General features: G+C 43.8%; 1 long non-coding RNA gene across 2 annotated transcripts in view; it reads left to right on the top strand.

Moving 5' to 3' along the window:
* The window catches only part of LOC128421352 (uncharacterized), a 61,013-nt gene that overhangs the window by 38,797 nt on the left and 3,315 nt on the right, over positions 1 to 18,901 (top strand). Inside the window, exon 3 of one of the 2 annotated variants that reach the window (XR_008332291.1) lies at positions 4,843 to 5,317. The exons of the other annotated variant lie outside the window; for it this stretch is intronic. This is a non-coding gene — a long non-coding RNA (uncharacterized LOC128421352). Of the gene's footprint in view, positions 1 to 4,842; positions 5,318 to 18,901 lie in introns of those variants that run through there. 2 annotated transcript variants of the gene reach the window in all.

Raw genomic sequence — 18,901 nt, 5'->3', positions numbered from 1 at the left:
ATTTCATGATCATTTGCCTGTGTCCTTAACATTGAGGGTTCTCACCTTAAGAGATTGTAAGATCTTTCATTTGGCTTTTTGAAAAACTCTCAGTGAATTTTTATTTACTTCAATGAAATGAGCAAGAATATACATTCTATGCAAGCCCTTCTAAACATGGCGTCTCCTCTTTTGTGAAGATTTGGATGGTGCAGACTTTGAGAGGTCTCTCTCCCTTGGACTGATGTCACACACAAAAGCATTACTTTCTAAAAGCAACGACTTAGATTCAAAAACTGAGATGTACTGTTATAAACCACAGTAATGGGAACAGCTAACATCACACTTCAAAACATCTTCTTCTTTTTTTATTCCCACAAATTGTTCCTCTTCCCATTTGTTCTGTTCTGGCAGAGCTAAAAGTATGGGTTCTACATCAAATTTATTACGGTGGCTCTAAATTTAGACTGTGATCTGTTTGCTATTTTTCTTCCCTTTGTGTGTAGATGGTGAAATCAACGTTTATTGATAACCTAATTCTGCCATGTCTATATATAACTCTCTCTTTCTCTCCCCCCTCACAGTAATCTTCACACATTTTGAAGAATAGATTCTATACACAAAAACCCACACACACCTTAGATTGTGAAGCTAACATCAGTTTGAATGGCTTCATCCTTTCCACTTCCCTTTCCCCACACTCATCTGTGTTGCTCTCTCACTCCAAGATAGGATTTGGCACACATTAAATGATTAGTTTTTAATGCTGCTTTCAAACAATAAACATGCAGTAAAAGAGGCTCAGAAAATACAAGAGCAGAAAAAGAACAGCAATAACAATTTGTTTAAATGAAAACCCTCAACAAATAATGGTTTGGATCCAGAGGTCCTGAGATAGAATTTTCGCTCATAGAATATGGGAGAAGCAATTTTCTTAGTTTCCCTTCTTGCTGCAACCCTCTGTACAACCTAGCCTGAGCAGGAGGATTGAAGGACAACCCCCCACCCACCTCCAAAAGTGAAAGAGATGAGCCAGGAGACTTCAGGACTGCAGAAAATGGCCTCTGTTCTGTGAGTTGCAGTCTCCACTGCATCACCATGCTCCCAGTGGAGACTGATGTATTAGGTCAAATGGGGTATTAATCCATCTACCTCAGTCTGCCTGCACTGTAGAAGCAAAGCAGGAGGAGGTCCTGCCTGCTGGCTTCTTCCTCAGTTCCAGTGCTGCCCTTGTAGAACTCAGTAGGGAGGACGATGGGCTCTATGGCTTTGGATCCACCTACCTTCTGCCCCACCAGACCTAATGGGCACCAGCCACCACTGCATCCTCCTGTGCACCTGTGGAGCCCTTCCAGCTCCTCTGGATCCTAGCCAACAATGACAACGCAATACATTCTTTGTACTGATGTGTCCCCAGTGCACCTGAGTGTCTCCTAAACCTTCCTGAGCGCTAGTTACTAATGTGTGCCAATGACATGAGATCTCATCACTTGACGGGCCACCAGTGCAAACTGGTGTCATTGAAAAGTGTTTCGTTTGGGATGGTGCGCAAGATGGCCTGAGAGCTCTGCCTGTGGCATAGTTGATGTGTGATGGTTCCTTCGCACATGCAGAGTATTGCTCCATGCTGCAATCATTATGTGCTGAGTTTTCAGCTTGGTACAATAGCTAGAGCTAACCTGGTGCCCTTAAAATGCTGTTGGACTGCACTACCACCGTCCTTTATCATTGTCTATGCTGGCTGGAGTTGATGGGAGTTGTAGTGCAACATCTGGAGGTCTGCATATTGACTGCTGCTGGGTTAGAGTGTTGGACTAGGACTGACCTGGTTTCAAATGCTCATGCAGCCATGAAGCTCTCTGGAGAACCTTGAGCCAAACCTAGGGCCAGACTAACCTACCTCACAAAGTTGTTGTGAAGATTAAAGTTGGGGTTATATATATACCAGCCTGAAGTTTTGTGGAGCAGGGTGGAATAACAATTCAACAAATGCCAAATTCATGAGCTGACAGGTCTGAAAGGAGGGGGGAATGGGAGATTCTATCTTTCCTGTTGGTTCTGCATTCTAATTAAGATGGGCAAGCTTATTAAGCTCAGCTGGGAGAAATGCTGACAGGTGAGCAGTAAGAACATAAGTATATAAGAAGAGCTCTGTTAGATCATGTCACTGTCCCATCTAGTCCAGCAACCTGTTTTCACCATGGATGTGAGGGTGATCTGGCTGCAACATCTGTCCTCACCATGGCCAACCAGATGCCTCTGGGAGGCTAAACAGCAGGTTCTAAGCGCAACAGCCCTCTCCCCACCTGTGAGCTGCAACAACTGATATTCAGAGACATACTGCCTCTTGACAGCAGAGGTAAAATCTTTCAAGATATATTAAAGAAACATGCATGCTGATTTAACAGTGAAGGACTATTAGCTCCACTGGCTAGTAAATTAAATTAATGCCCCAAACTCACTTTAGAGAGAGACTTCACTTGACATTTTATGATTTAATCCACTCTGTACATGTCTGGTAGAAACAATTAAGTAGGCAGCAATTGAAGTGACAATGCATTTAGGGCCTGGCACTTGTATTGTCCTTTGGGGCAGAATCAAACAGGAGGATCTTCTCTTGAAACCCCATCAAAATGAATTAGAACTGCACAAGACAGGGGTTCTTGTTCAGCCCCCACTAATTTAAATGGGCTTGGGCAGGCAACCTTTCCTGTAGATGACACCCTCTGAACATATAGAGGAAGGTAGAAAAAGCTTCCAGATCAGAACAGCATTTTAGAAATTTACTCTCCCCAGTTATAAACTGCTGGGTGAACGGAACAAGCAGTTTCTGGTTGTGCTGCATTGATAATCTCTTACTATATTACGTTCCTTGCGCTGTGATCTACAAAAGAACCAGTAGGCGGAGTTTTTTTCCCAGCACAGGGAAGCTGAGAAATGCAAAGGAGAAAGGAAGCACCCTGCTAAATAGCTGTGCTGTTGTTGTTTTTAAATTACACTTCTGCGTTCAGTGCTTCAAAGAGAAGATAGCACCATGGATTCTAGGGTGGCCAGGAGACTGGAATATATCCTACTGCTGTGGGAAAAAGGGTAACTTAGATCTCTCTGCTTTATGTGTGAGTGTGATAGGAAAAGACAGCTGGAAGGGAAAGAAGCGTAGTCTAATGAAGGTACATGACATATTTGGAACAGAATAAGGAGAACTCCAGATTCCCTTGTTTTGCAAAGCACCATGTGGCATAATATGCTCAGACAACAATGTCATGAGTATTCAGGGATATAGACACTTTCAGTATACAATGGTACCTCGGGTTACAGACGCTTCAGGTTACAGACTCTGCTAACCCAGAAATACTACCTCGGGTTAAGAACTTTGCTTCACGATGAGAACAGAAATCGTGCGGCGGTGGCAGCGCAGCAGGAGGCCCCATTAGCTAAAGTGGTGCTTCAGGTTAAGAACAGTTTCAGGTTAAGAACGGACCTCCAGAACGAATTAAGTTCTTAACCTGAGGTACCACTGTAATCAGTTATCTGGTTGTTGAAACTTTTAAAAAATGCTGCCCCCACACCACACTTGCATGAAGCTCAGGTAGGTCTGACTGAGAGACACTGAGTTGACACTGACCCAAGGTCACCCAGTAGGGAGTTGCAGTTGAGTGGGTATTTTGACCAGTGATAATCTAGAGTACCAAGATTGGATAACTGTCTGCACATTCAGATCAATCCTTGAAGTGCACCAACTGTGAGTGGACGATCTCATCTTTGAAAGGTCCTTCACATTAAACACCACCCACAACCTCTAAGCGATGGTGGTGGGTAGCAATCAAACATCAAATGCCAAACTGTGGTTTGAAGTGGCACTGCCCCTGGGATAATTGCACCATATGCCTTCCCTAAACCCTGGGGTAGCCTATAGAAGAAGAAGAAGAGGAAGAAGAAGAAGAAGAGGAAGAAGAAGAAGAAGAAGAGGAGGAGGAGGAGGAGGAGGAGGAGGAGGAGGAGGAGGAGGAGGAGGAGGAGGAGGAGGAGGAGTTTGGATTTGATATCCCGCTTTATCACTACCCGAAGGAGTCTCAAAGCGGCTAACATTCTCCTTTCCCTTCCTCCCCCACAATGAACACTCTGTGAGGTGAGTGGGGCTGAGAGACTTCAAAGAAGTGTGACTAGCCCAAAGTCACCCTGCAGCTGCATGTGGAGGAGTGGAGACGCGAACCCGGTTCCCCAGATTACGAGTCTACCGCTCTTAACCACTACACCACACTGACTCTATAGTTGTGTATACTGTTCACAGGCCTTTCTGTGAGGACTGGATGTAACTAGTTCATTGCTTTTGGTTACTCGAGTTCTCATGTCTTTGGTTTTTCTGCTCTGCAGATGTGCAGTTGGCATAAGGTTATTCCACACCACATTATCCCATCTTTGGTCAAGATATTTCTCCTTACTGCAAAGAGAAGGTCAATAAATGGGCCAAATAAGCACAATCCAAAGTAGTTTGCCGCCAACTGGATTAGATGGCATAACCTCTTCTTTTTTCCACCACACGACTGCTTGCTCTTCGGATACAATGAAACGCTTGCAAATGACCCTGTCAAAATGGCAAAAGAATAAGAAAAGAAGGAGGATGCTGATGCTGCTTGGATGCAGTCCCAGTGTCAATTAGCCTTGGTTTCAAGTGGTTTATGGCCGAGTCCTTCTCAGGTGGAAGGAATCATGGTTCTTTTAAGTGTCCTGTGTGTGCAGCTGCATCGTAATTCCCTTCGAGTGTTCCCCAAAGTGTTAGCTGCCTGTCACTGAGTCCAGCCGTTTTGTTCACTAATGTTAGTCCTTGTACTCTGCGACTCAGGAATCTTTCTTTCTTAATAGGCAGGTCAAGGCAAGGACCTCCACTCATGTCGGCGCCATTCCCATGGAAGAGCTTGGTTTCATCTTTGCGATCATCATTCATAGTGTCACCCAGAGTAATTATTAGTGGACACTTGGCTGCTACAAGAAACACACACACTCTGTCATCGTCCCAGGGAAGCCACGGAACCAAGAGGTGGGGAAAACAATGCTGATTTACTCTCTTTGAAGAATAGCAGAGGGGAAAGGAAGTTAGCTCCACCGGGTGGATTTTCAGTCTCTCGGATTTTCAGTCCACACTGGAGGGATTCACTCTTTGAAGATTTTATTGTTTTATGTTCATTGTATTGTAATTCCACATTGTATTGTATTATATTGTAATTTTTCATTTCCAATATATACAGTACATATTGTATTTGTTATTTTGTAAACTGAATAGAGTAGGGCTGCCACATGTCCGGACGTTACTGGGATTTCAAAGACGGAATTGATGTCTAGGGGGGATTTCTGATAGGTGGCACTTTTAGGCAATTGATTTTTTTTTGGTGTTTTTGTAAAAAGAAAAGAAAAGAAAAGCTCAATAACCTAGCATAGAGACCAGTGTTGTTTTAAACCACAGAGCCTAGGACTTGCCGATCAGAAGGTTGGCGGTTCGAATCCCCACGACGGGGTGAGCTCCCGTTGCTCGGTCCCTGCTCCTGCCAACCTAGCAGTTCAAAAGCACGTCAAAGTTCAAGTAGATAAATAGGTACCACTCTGGCGAGAAGGTAAACGGCGTTTCCGTGCTCTATTCTGGTTCGCCAGAAGCGGCTTAGTCATGCTGGTCACATGACCCGGAAGCTATACGCCGGCTCCCTTGGCCAATAAAGCGAGATGAGCACCACAACCCCAGAGTCGGCCACGACTGGACCTAATGGTCAGGGGTCCCTTTACCTTTACCTTAGGTGCTGGAGCTCACCATGAACGCCTCCTCCATTTTCTTAGAATGGCAATGGTGCCCACCTGAGAGGTGCCGGAACTGAGTTCTGGTGAGTCCCTGTTGGAAAAGAAGCATTGACAAAGACTGTCTAAGCAGCATATAAATATGTGAAATAAATAAATAATGAATACAGTGGTACCTCGGGTTAAGAACTTAATTTGTTCCGGAGGTCCGTTCTTAACCTGAAACTGTTCTTAACCTGAAGCACCACTTTAGCTAATGGGGTCTCCCACTGCCACTGCACTGCCACTGCACAATTTCTGTTCTTATCCTGAAGCAAAGTTCTTAACCCGAGGTACTATTTCTGGGTTAGCGGAGTCTGTAACCTGAAGAGCCTGTAACCCGAGGTACCACTGTATAGACAGATTTGTCCATCCCTGTCATCAGCCCAATGGGTTTTGCAACTAAGTATTACTCAGAGTGGACCCATTGAAATTAATGGACCTACCTTAGTTATTTTCATTTTCTTTCTACTCCAAGTAAAAATAGTTGACTACCACTGCTCCTGTTAGCAACTGGATGAAAGTTACAGAATGAAGGACTGCACCATCTTCTATTCTTTATTGGGTTTTCTCCTCCTACCCTATCCTGTAGGCTCAAGACATCCCCAAGAACAAATGCCAGTAATGATTATTCTTATCAGACCAATGGTTCACCACAATCAGACATGCCTGGGAAGTTTATGTGCAAATGCCTTTCTTGCATTAGGTAGCATATTGTCTCCAAACAGAACTACACATTTGGCTATCATACATTTATTTACTATATTAATCTACAATTGCCAAATAACATTGTTCTCTGGACTTCACAGCATAAAATGACAAATTAAAAAAAGCACTATATTAAAATAATTTGCAGTACTCAAACTGTCTTATAAGAACTAACAGATCTAACATATGTTGGGATTCTGATGCCAGGTTAAAACATATTGGTTCTCTCAGACCTTCGGAGAAAGTTAATTGAAGCCTTCCAATGTCCTAGGATTATTCTGAGTTCTTGTTTCATTGCCTGTGATGGCTTAATTGGTTTTAATTGATTTTTAATTGTGGCTTTATTCTGTACAATATGTTGTTTTATATATTGTTTATGGAAACCACTCTGTGATTGCTACATGATGAAGGACAGTCTGGAAGTCTGGTAAATAAATAGATGGAAGCTGTTCATGTAAGTGGATATCACATTAATCTGCTGTGAAAAGCGTGTTGTGTAAAGATTTGCCTTCAGTAGTTTCAAACTGGTAGCATATCAGTGTCAGAGGATAACATTGCATCCACTGAAGTGGGCTCAAGTCCACAAAAGCATGTAATATATATATTTTTTTGCCACAGTAAAGGTGTCCCAAGACTCCTTGAGTAGATGGTGCTGAAGGTTTTTGCATTTTGAGAGGAGATATTTCCCTATTCACTCCTCTCCATGCTACTCACAATTTTAATAACATGTATAATATTCCTGCTCAGCATTCTGAAAAAATAAAAACAAATTCCAAAGCTATATGTAGTACAGTGGTACCTCGGGTTAAGAACTTAATTTTTCCTGGAGGTCCGTTCTTAACCCGAAACTGTTCTTAACCTGAGGTTTCACTTTAGCTAATGGGGCCTCCCACTGCTGCCGTGCCACCACCGCATGATTTCTGTTCTCATCCTGAAGCAAAGTTCTTAACCTGAGGTACTATTTCTGGGTTAGCGGAGTCTGTAACCTGAAGTGTCTGTAACCTGAAGCGCCTGTAACCCGAGGTACCACTGTAGTTGGCATTCATCTGTCGGGAGACAATGGAGGAGTGTGCTTTTGGGGGTGAAGTCAATTTGTTGGAGAGTTACATTACCTGCTGTGGCTGTAGAGACAGATAAAGGAGAAACATGTTTTGTTGCAGCTGGGGCTGATGAATGTGTCTAGTTGTGCCTATCATGATATATCAACATATCCTAGTCCCAAAGAGAACTACCCTGTATTTTCTGAACTGACCCCCAAAGACTGGCTCTTTTGTGACATTTTGGAGATGCATACGTCAGTGGAAAATACACACAAAATCCATCAAGAGTGAAAGACACAATGACATCCTGGAACAAGGGGGCATTCCTCATTCCATATCATGAGGGGATGCGCTCATGCGCTCCTCTCTGCTCCACTGATGCCGCCAAGAAGAGGAGTTTGGAGTTTTGGGCTTCCATGATTGATTAGCCGCAACTTGCTGTGTTGTCCAAACCTGACATACTGTGGTGCATTTTAACAATGGTTTATTTTATACAACCCTTCTTCAACCACGGTTTGTGAAACAGGCATGCTTCAACAAACAATAGTTAAGATTAACCATAGTTTGTACGTAACACTCAACTTCCGTTAACTGAAATTGGAAGCAGATGTGACCATGCTGGAGAAGGAGAGATCTATGAGTCTAGGAGAAGGCAATGTTCATTCTCATCATAATAAACCATAGTTTATTGTGGCACCTGAACACAACTATGATGTTTATTTTAACTTTAACATTGTTTAAGAAATAATAACATGGATATGTTCAGTGGTCTTTTGTATAAACCGATTAGTGGGTTGTATATTAGAATTTTCTTTGAAAATATCTAACAACAAAGGGCACCTTGCTTTTTAAATGTCTGTGAATTGCCTATGGGGGGGGGGAAGGTCTCCGTAGGAGCGCATGTAATATGTTTTGCATGTGTTTGCCTTTCAGGCTTGACAAGTGGCACACATAGTTTGCATTTGGATATCCATGCTGATGGACTAAGAGTAATCAATGATGCAGTTTGGTAATTTCAGACCCTGGAGTTAATGGTCATATGGAGTCCACCCCCCCCCAAAGCTAATTTGCTTCAAAATGTGGCAAAATAGCCCTCCTGCCTTTGGGGAGCCTTCAGCTCATCTTGTGAAGTAGGTCCTTGGACTTCTGCCCCACAGTCCTGCCCTGATGGCGCCACTGGGAGTAATTGTGCTTTATCACATTCTAAGAGCCTTACTTATGCTGGCACAGGAAGCTTTATGATGGATCTGGTAGAATCGCAGCAAGAATGCATGATGTAAGTTAGGACCCTATTCTTGCCAACAAAATGACAGATGAGAGAGGTGGGGCATAAATGGAAACTGGAGCCAGACCTAAATAGCATTTAGCTCAGATTATTCACAATCAATCTAAAGGCTAAAATGTATTCATAAACTGATTTATGAAAAAAGGCTTTGATTAATGAACTAATTGCCAGCCATGTTTGCTATTAATTCATGAACTGAATACGAGCCTGGCTAAAAAGTCTATCATTTTAAAATGCAGCTTTCATTATAATATGTTGACTGGCGCAAGATAGTTAATCACAAAGCTGGGAAACAATCAAATCATGCTCATTTACTTATTGTTCCATTTCAGACAGTTCCCAAATGAAGTTCTTCCAAGAATAAGCTTCTTTTTGTTGGAAATGCTCAAGGAAGATTGATCACAATGAAGCTGATCTAGAGTGTGCCAGGTTGGGCTAACTGACCACCATCTTTGAAGTTAGAGAGTTCAGTGGCGTAGCGTGGGTTGGACCACAGGGGTGGTTTCCCTGGGCTCAGAATTCTTAGCGGTGCAAAATTTCAGAAGAGAAAAAAAGAGTTGAAGTAATAAATAAAAAACAGTGCACCCTACCACTCCCACAGAAAATCTCCCAATGTTCACGTGAGTAGACTAAGGAGCAGATTTGGGGGACGGCTGGTTGCTAGGACACCCTCTGCACAGGCTTTAGAAAGATATCCTCTCCTGAGCAATTCCCTGTCTCATTCTCTGCTGTGTTTGATGCTCACAGGGAGCTGCAGCTGCCACTCAGGTAGGTCGCTGACCTATTGCCCCTTCGTTCCAGCCTATCAACATGTGGTGCTGAGGATATTTGCCTGGTCCTGGATGCTGGCAAACCACACTACGCCACAGTCTCCCCACCCTTGCCATAGGCTGCAGTGTGTAGGACAGTGTCAAATCCCAAAGTAAAAATGGTGATAATTACACCAGGTTTTTCAACAATGACTGTTCCGTGAATATCCACTGCTAATAATGGCTTGTATTGGACAAAGTCATCCCATTGGCACAAGAGCTTCCACTTGTGTAATGGAATTTCCTTTCCCCTTTCTCCTCTTGCACACTCCCCAAATCCCCCCCAAAGCATTTTTTTGGGGGGGGCAGTTTGAGTGCGGTGACTGGGGAGAGTAGAGGGAAGGGAAGCTCTGTTGTATAAGTGGAAGTCCTTGCACTGGTGGGATGACTTCACTTGATGCAACCTGGGCACATAGGCTTTGCCTCAAGATTTCTGCATATCAGGCTGCTTGGGAAGGCTAGGCTGATTGCCCCTACCTTTTTCTTTTCTGTTGCATTGGTAACCCTGTCTATACACACAGTTCCACTTGCACTAGATATGCCAGAATTAGAGATGTGGCAAAAAGAAGTTTAAACCCATAAATAAAAACTAGGGAGGTGGAAGGTCTTTATAAAAACTTAATAAGTTTATAAAACCTTAATTTTGCTTCTCAAAAAAATCAAACAGAATATTTACAACATACAGACTATGCTACGAGAGCACATAATATACATATACAAACAATTCTGGAAAGCTCAGTTGATGACAAGCAAAACACATTTCAAAAACTCCCTTAAGAAACATGTTGTTGGGCTCATATAAGCCCGCTTGACCACTTGGATCTGTGGCACTGGCACTTTTACAAATGCCACATAACATCCATTCTGTTCTTGTAAGGAATCAGTCAATCAATCAATCAATCAATCATTTATTGACTGCCTTTATATTCCTCCTTTTCCTCCAAGGAGCTCAAGGTGGTGTGCAAGGTTCTCCCTGTCCTCATTTAATCCCAAAAACAATACTACGAGGTAGGTTAGGCTGAGAGGCAGTGATTGGCCCAATGCCACCAAGTGAAGTTTCATGGCTGAGTGGGGATTTGCACCCTGTTCTCCCAGTTCCTAGTCCAACTCTCTAAACACCACAACACACTGGCTCCTTTAGTGGGGCATCTCCTAAACTCTGGAACTCCCTACCCATTAAAATTAAGGAGCCACTTTTGCTGTCTTCTTTTTGGCATCACATGTAAAGCTGACACGTATTTTGATATTATTATTTTTTTAAAAATCAAACAATCAGACTATTTGCAATAAGGAAAGGGGAGTGGAATAACATTTGCTTTGAGGGAGAATCACCTAACCTCCTTACAAACAAATCAGAATGGATGCTAATTAAATATCTCATTAAATAGTGCATACATGACAGGGTGAATGCTCAATAAACAGCCCATCTCGAAGCACCCACAATTATTATTTATTAATTTTATGAGCTCTTGTTCTCAGGCGATGCTTATGGGATTCCCACAAGCATCTGGTTGGGCACTGTGAGAACACGATGCTGGACTAGATGGGACCTTGACCCAGCCCAGCAGCGCTCCTCATATGTTCTCATGCTATGGTAAGTTGAAATATATGTGAGATTACCTGTTCTGGATCTTAGTGTAGGCTGAAGGGACACTTCAGTTATCTGCCCTTCTGTTTGTGTAATCAATAAAACTATACCAATCCACTCCCCGCAAAACAAAACAAAACCCGAGGTGTAATTGCATTTCTGTCCTATTAATGACTTGAGGAAGTGCCCACAATTCTATACCAGGAGCTGATCCTCTGGGAAGCAGGGAATTCTCTATCCAAGCAAATGGAGATGCTAAACGGATTCTTCTCAACAAGAAATAGCCACCCATTGCTTAGTGAACAGTGGCGCTCTCTCTCTCTCTCTCTCTCTCTCTCTCTCTGCCTTTCTTTCTGCCTTTCTTTCCTGGCTGACTTCAAGGTGGTTCAGCTTGGATTGATAGGTATTGCTACAAGGGATGCATGGTCCCAGCAGCCTGAGTCTAGGGAAAAGGAAAAAGCGATTTATATGTGTTCTATATGCAGCATAACATTGTGCCACCAGGTGGCAATGTGGAACCCCGTTTTTCTCCACCTGTTTTCCCTGTTTAAATTTATAGCGCTTTAAAATGAAACGCTTCTCTGATATGTCTAGATCCAGCCTAGGACTCTTTTAGGATTTCAGAGTTCTGTTGGGGGGCGGGGGATGGTAACTGTAAGGGCAGCCATTGAATTTTGTTATCCCTGCTTTGTATCTCTGGCTGCTTTATGCATTCATGACCAAATTGTTGTCTTTTGTGGTTTTGGAACAATGGAAAGCAAAGTGGAGGGGCCACAAACTGGCTTAGCATTAGCTTTCTATTCCTCAAGAAGACTAAGGAGAGGCAACGGACGACACATGTTTATACACATTTTCAAAGCATTTTTATTTATAGCAGTTAATATGTACTTTGGCTAACCCTACTGTAGTAACAAAGAAGAGGGGGGATCTTTTCTCACACAAAAGGAGAAGTTAATTGGCTGTGTTCACTGAAGAGCGATGTGCTCGGCAGCAGTTCCATGCTAGTGAATGGAAAAGCTACAAAGACAAATGAGCTGGCCCTCAAGATAGGAGTGGGAGTGGGTTGGAAACCCAGAAAAAGAGGGAGTAGGGGCTGAGGTGGTGTGAAATTGGCACTGGTACTAAACGAGAATGAAGTTAAAATGCAAACTTGAGATACCCTTAGCAACACTACCCTTTAAAACAATCATTGCAGTTATTTTCAGCCAGGACTGCTGCTTTAGGTAGTCATAGCTCTCTCTTTCTCTCTCCTTTCTACAAGTATAGTTAAATAGCTCCTAATCCAGAAAAAAAAAACATTGTCAAGATGGAACAGTTGATGTATTTGTGATCCGCCCCCCCATTGGCAAGAATAATTCTTGGTAAAGTCCATCATTCCCTGACCTAGCTGCCTGATAGGAGTTGTACCCCAAAATGTTTGGAAGGTACCAGTTTCTGGAAGGGTGGTCTAGTTTGATTCTTTATATTTGGATATATACAAGGCATTTCTGAAAATTCCACCAATTGTCGCACCAAATAACTATTGATACGTCCAGAAGATTATGGGGACCTTTGCTAATGGGCCTCTCTGGAGCGCCATTGCAGAGCCTTGGTCTACTGCTGGAGTCCCTTCCTTGTATCATAATTTATGTTAATAGTATCAAAAAGATGAGCTATGCTGTGCTATTTCCCTGTGCAAAGAGAATAGAGTGCTTTTCAGAAAATGGCTTGAAGCAGTAGCTATTGCTCGTGGTTACCCCTGTTCTCTTGCAAGTCTTCTAGAAGACTCAGAAAAGGAAAAGAGCCAGACTTCCTCTTCCCTGTCCACCCGTCCCTCACCCTAAGGTCCCAAGGTGCATTACAACATTTAAACACAATATTAAAATCAGTTTTGAAAAGGTGCTTCTCTCTTGGATCTGCTGCAGCACCAAGATTATCTCCTGTTGCTTTTGAGTGCCTCCGAAGCCCACAGAGAAGCAACCCCCACATAATCCACACCATGCCAGAGAGCTTGGGAGTGGGTCAGAACCTCTCTCACACAGCTTGCAGTGAGAGACTCCTTCTGCCTCTGCCTGCTCTGCAATACACAAATAAATTGGGGAAGAGTTCTGTGGTCTAAACCACTGAACCTCTTCGGCTTGCTGATCAGAAGGTCGGCGGTTCGAATCCCCGCGACAGGGTGATCTCCCGTTGCTCGGTCCCTGCTCCTGCCAACCTAGCAGTTTGAAAGCATGTCAAAGTGCAAGTAGATAAATAGGTACTGCTCCGGCAGGAAGGTAAACGGCGTTTCCGTGTGCTGCTCTGGTTTGCCAGAAGCGGCTTAGTCATGCTCGCCACATGACCTGGAAGCTTTACGCCGGCTCCCTCGGCCAATAAAGTGAGATGAGCACTGCAACCCCAGAGTCTGCCACGACTGGACCTAATGGTCAGGGGTCCCTTTACCTTTAATACACTTGATGCTGGGGGCAGCAGGGAGAGAGGATGTTCACTGAGTGCATTGTGAAACCCCGCCCTGCAGGCTGGGTATAGTCTAATCAGAAAGGGGAGGAGAGCCAGTCTTCTACATCATTCCATGAGTACGCCAAAATAAAAGCTTCCAGTAGGCTCAGAAAGGGTTTACAATGCACATAGTCCAAGCAATTCCAGAACAAATCCTCCTCTGTGCTCCTTAATTTGAGTCTGCAGTCATCCTGGATGAAATTAGCAGAGATGGCCAAGTAGGTGGAATACAGAAAGTCAGTGATTCTCATTCTGCAATTCAACAGTCAGTGATTCTCACTCTGCAATTCTCGCTCATTGCAATTCTCACTCTGTAGCCCCATTAAATTCAGCGCAAATTACCACACCTTTTAGCTGTTGCTTAGCAGCCTTTTAACATCATATGGAGACACAAACCACTTTAGAGCTGTAAGCCACTTTGAATGGGCTTTTCCTGGAAAAGCAGCATATAAATACCTGCTATCTCATCAGTTCACAGGTCACATTTTCACACGTAGGTAATTGCATGTTCTGTCATCCCATAGGCACCCATCAACTTGTGCCCATAAGGCTGCTTCCAGATGACCTATTTATTCAGCACCCATCCTGATTTGTTTCCACAAAGTTTGTGAAGAGGTTATATGATGGCTGTTTATTGAGCTTATGGAGATGATAACATGTTTTATGCTATTGTTATTCTACCCAGTGCATTTCCCCATCACTGGAGCACCCAGTCTGTTTTAACCATGCAGCCTGAATTCAATGGTATGTGACTGAATCCTTCCTGCAAAAGAAAGGTTGTCTCTACTGGAAGTACCCAAAGTCACATCTGGCTAAAACTGATTCTGATTTTTTAAAATAAAAAAATAAGCATCTTGCAGTCTTACAAGAGAACCATTTACATTCATCTGATCTATCCGAACTTCTTTGGGGGAACCACTAAAAATGTTTTTGACAATTGAAGTAGTGTCTCCATGGATTTGGTTCACTCAGATGAGCGATATGATTGATGCATCTTGAAATGTCAGAAGGAAGTTTTCAAGATGCAGATTACTGACAAAGGTTTTGCTCCCTTGCTAATTTTCAATTAAAAGAGCATTTATGGATTGACAAACACCTTTTGGACTGAGCTGGAACAAATGATTTAGAGCCCAATCTGCAAGTTGAAGTGCTTATATGGAACACTCTTCAGGTTGATTGAAGTCAGTGGGACAAGCAGACAGATCCTTTGGCACCACTTTGGCTGCTGGTGTGCAAGCAGATGTTTACACATCTGTTGTGCTATTGCATTTCAAGTGGCATCCTAGTCTCAGCTGAAAGACCTGAAACTACAACCAAAGCTGGAGTGAATGGTGTGTGTTTTTTTGGATGACATGTAAATGACAGAAAGAGGTCCGTGACGTCTTGAGCACAACAGTGGGATTTCTGGGAATGTTTCTCTTGGAAGAGTAGCCACTCCTTGTGCCATTTTGAAAGGGCAACCAAAATGTTCAGGGGTCTGGAGCAACTCCCCAGTGACACAAGGGCCACAACATTTGGGGCTTTTCTTTGTTTAAAGTAAAGGGTAAAGGGACCCCTGACCATTAGGTCCAGTCGTGACCGACTCTGGGGTTGCGGCGCTCATCTTGCTTTATTGGCCAAGGGAGCCGGCGTACAGCTTCCGGGTCATGTGGCCAGCATGACTAAGCCGCTTCTGGCAAACCAGAGCAGCGCATGGAAATGCCGTTTACCTTCCCGCCAGAGTGGTACCTATTTATCTACTTGCACTTTAACGTGCTTTCGAACTGCTGGTTTGGCAGGAGCAGGGACCGAGCAACGGGAGCTCACCCCGTCATGGGGATTCGAACTGCCGACCTTCTGATTGGCAAGTCCTAGGCTCTGTGGTTTAACCCACAGCGCCACCCAGGTCCCTATTTTCTTTGTTTAGGAGTGGGGAAAAGGCAAGTAGAGTAGGGGCATGGTGAAGGTCTATAAGATTATGCATGGTATTGAGAAAGTGGATAGAGAAAGTTGGAAGATCCAGGGCAGACAAAAGGTGAGTCACAGCTGCTTACCAGGTGGGGGAGGGGGAAGTAATGGTGAGGTCAGCATGGTGCAAATGCGCCAGCGGAATCAATCTGGTGCACTAGGCCACCCTCCCCAATGTCTTGCCCCTCCCATTTCCAGTAAGCAGCAGTGACGCACCTGCCAGGAGTGTCAGGTAAGCACCTGCGCTCCACCATGCTGTCTGTTCCTGGCAATGGTGTTGAATTTGTTTGTCAAGAGTGTCTCCAGGCTTGCTGAGCTGGTTACATGGGCTTTTGGATTGTGGCCATTGTTTCTGGGAATTTCTATTTTTCTTGATCCATAAACTTCTTGATACAAATCTGACCCTGAGGCTAATTAGACAGGATAAATTGCAACAACAGAAGGCCTTTTATCCATAGGCTTTCCTTTTAAGTTTAGTCCAGGATGACAGGAGGTAAATGCCATTTCTGTAACAACAGCTGCTTGACAGCAAGACATACAGGAAAATGTCTTATAGCAATCCCAAGACAGAGGCATTAGCGAGCTCTTCCCCCTTATTTAAATTCTTGCAATTAAGGTTCTAATCTACACTTTACTGAAATCAGCAAATGATTTCCTACCCCCCAGCCCCCTTGAATTTCACGGCAGCCTGGATTTTTAAGATGCTGTCTACAAAATCTATATGAATAGAATTGAGTTTTACTAGGAAAATGCCAGAAGCCAGTAGAGTTAATCAAATGTATTAGTGCAAACAGACTAACATTCTGTATTTTAAATTCAATGAAGAGCAAAATGGTTCAGACACATGCAAAACCTTCCTTTAATATTAAGTCTCCCTCTTGCCCCTTTCAGTAATCCCCTGTTGCTCACCTTATTTGCAATGCAGCCACCTTTGTATTCATCCCAACTCTCCATGCCCAGAATTGTAAATACAGTGCATGATTTCTGCAGTCCAACACAGGACCATTCCAGGAACTTTGTGTCCTTCTGAGCAAGAGTCCTGCAGTATCAGGACTATTACTACTGCTAGGTTCAACCCAAACTAAGTTCTTCTTTGGTGATCACCTTAATTCTGTTGAAATCAACATAAAAAGTGAGACATGTCTTAAGTCCTGTTGACTTAGATCAAAGGTCTATTACAGTGGACGCTTGGGTTGCGAATGTGATCCGTGCGGGAAGCAACCCGCAATGCCGCGTCACTATTCGGTGCTTCTGTGCATGCACAAAGCACGATTTAGCACTTCTGTGCATGTGCAAGCACTGAAACCTGGAAGTAACCCGTTTCGGTACTTCTGGGTTGCACAACCTGAAATCGTGCAACCCGAAGCATGACTGTATAGTGATAAGATAGCATCCTCTTCCACACCTGAGGCAACAGGCCAGTTTAGGAGGCCCAGGATGGGCCACATGGCAACAAAGTTGAAAGGTAGAGGGCTTAGGCTGAGGCTATTGCTGTTCACCAGCATCTACTGCCTGAGGCAGTCACCTCGCTTTGCCCTGGCTGAACAAACATTGCACAAAACCTCAAAATCTTGGCACAAAGAATGTGGCTCATTCAAGGCCTGAAGCTCATTAGATAACCTTGGGCAGGTCACTGTCACTCAACTTAATCTACTCCACAGTAGGGATGTTTGAGGAATTTGATTTCTGTGAATTCCGGAGGAAACTGACTTGATCAATACCTCTGTGGCTAATGTGTGGATCCAAAGGTAATTATCCTTCAGATTTTGCACTTCTCTGAATTTTACAATATAGCTCTTAGCTCAAGAAACATACCCAAAGGCATTAAAATGTATTTGAGGATAAAGGATTTGAAGATAAAATATATATCAAAATGGGAATTTCCATAAACAATTTTGTTTTTTAAAAACAAAATCAATGTGGAAACGCAGTATGATTATAATGAACGAACATGTGTGAAATTGCAGCTAGTCCCTGTTGAGCTGAGGGAGTGGACCATGCTATCTCACTCTCCCCTTGCCTAGTGGTTTGAATACTGCCACAAATCAAAGACGCAGGAAGCTGCTTTAGGAAGAGTCAGCTCATCCTTGGCCAGTCTCTGACAGTGGCTTTACAGGGTTTCAGACAGGGAGTCTTTCCCAGCCCTAGGCAGAGATGCTGGAGACTGAATTTTGGACCTTCTACATGCAAAGCATATGCTCTACAAACTTTCCCTTATTAGACTTCTTGCCAGCAGAGGAGTGCCTCCCCTTCTAGCTGTGGGCACTGTTAGATACCTAACATAGGCCCATGATGCGAATTTGCCTCTGGGCTTTTTAGCGCTCTAGCAATAAGGTTGAGACACAGGGAAAGGTTAGGAGAGGCAGGGTTCAGGGCAAGACACTGCATTGGTTCACTAACAACATGCCTGCTTTCACTGACTTTAGGAGGATGAACTGCGGATCAGTGATAGAGTGCTTGCTTTGCATGCAGAACACCCCAGGTTCAATCCCTGACATCTCCAGCTAGAGCTGGGGGGAAACAGCCTTGTCTCAAATCCTGGAGAGCCACTGCCAGTCATTGTAGAATACTAGAATTATAGAGTTGGAAAGGACATCAAGCATTAGCTAGTCCAATTCCTGCAATGCAGGAATCTCAGCTAAAGCGTCCATGACAGATGGCCACCCAACTTCTGCTTAAAAGCCTCCAATAAAGGAGAGTCCATTCCACTGTCGAACAGTGCTTACTGTCAGAAAGGTCTTCCTGATGTTTAGTTGGAATCTCCCTTTCTGTAACTCGAAGCCATTGGTTCGAGTCCTACCATCCAGAGCAGGAGAAAACAAGTTTGTTCCCTCTTCCATGTGAGAGCCCTTGAGATATTTGAAGATGGCTATATCTCCTCTCAGTCTCCTCTTTTTCAGGCTAAACATACCCAGCTCGTTCAAATGTTCCTCATCAGATTTGGCTTCTAGGCCCTTGATCATCTTGGTTGCCCTCCTCTGCACACGTTCTAGCTTGTCAATATCCTTCTTAGATTGTCTTGCCCAGAACTGGATGCAGCATTCCGGGTGTGGTCTGACCAAGGCAGAATAGAGTGTTACAGTACAGCAGTAGATGGACCATTGTTCTGACTCGGTACAGGACAGCTCACTATGTTCCTATGAAGAACACACTCACTGCACATCAAGAGTCAGCTACAGCTGGCCATGGACATGCCTTGGTCCTTTTCTTAAGTGATCATGGGTGTGTAGCTTCCTACAACTCG

Source organism: Podarcis raffonei, chromosome 9 (genome assembly GCF_027172205.1).
Source record: "Podarcis raffonei isolate rPodRaf1 chromosome 9, rPodRaf1.pri, whole genome shotgun sequence".
Taxonomy (NCBI): Eukaryota; Metazoa; Chordata; class Lepidosauria; order Squamata; family Lacertidae; genus Podarcis; species Podarcis raffonei.
Note: the sequence above shows the minus strand (reverse complement) of the source record. Positions and strands in the feature narration are given on the sequence as shown.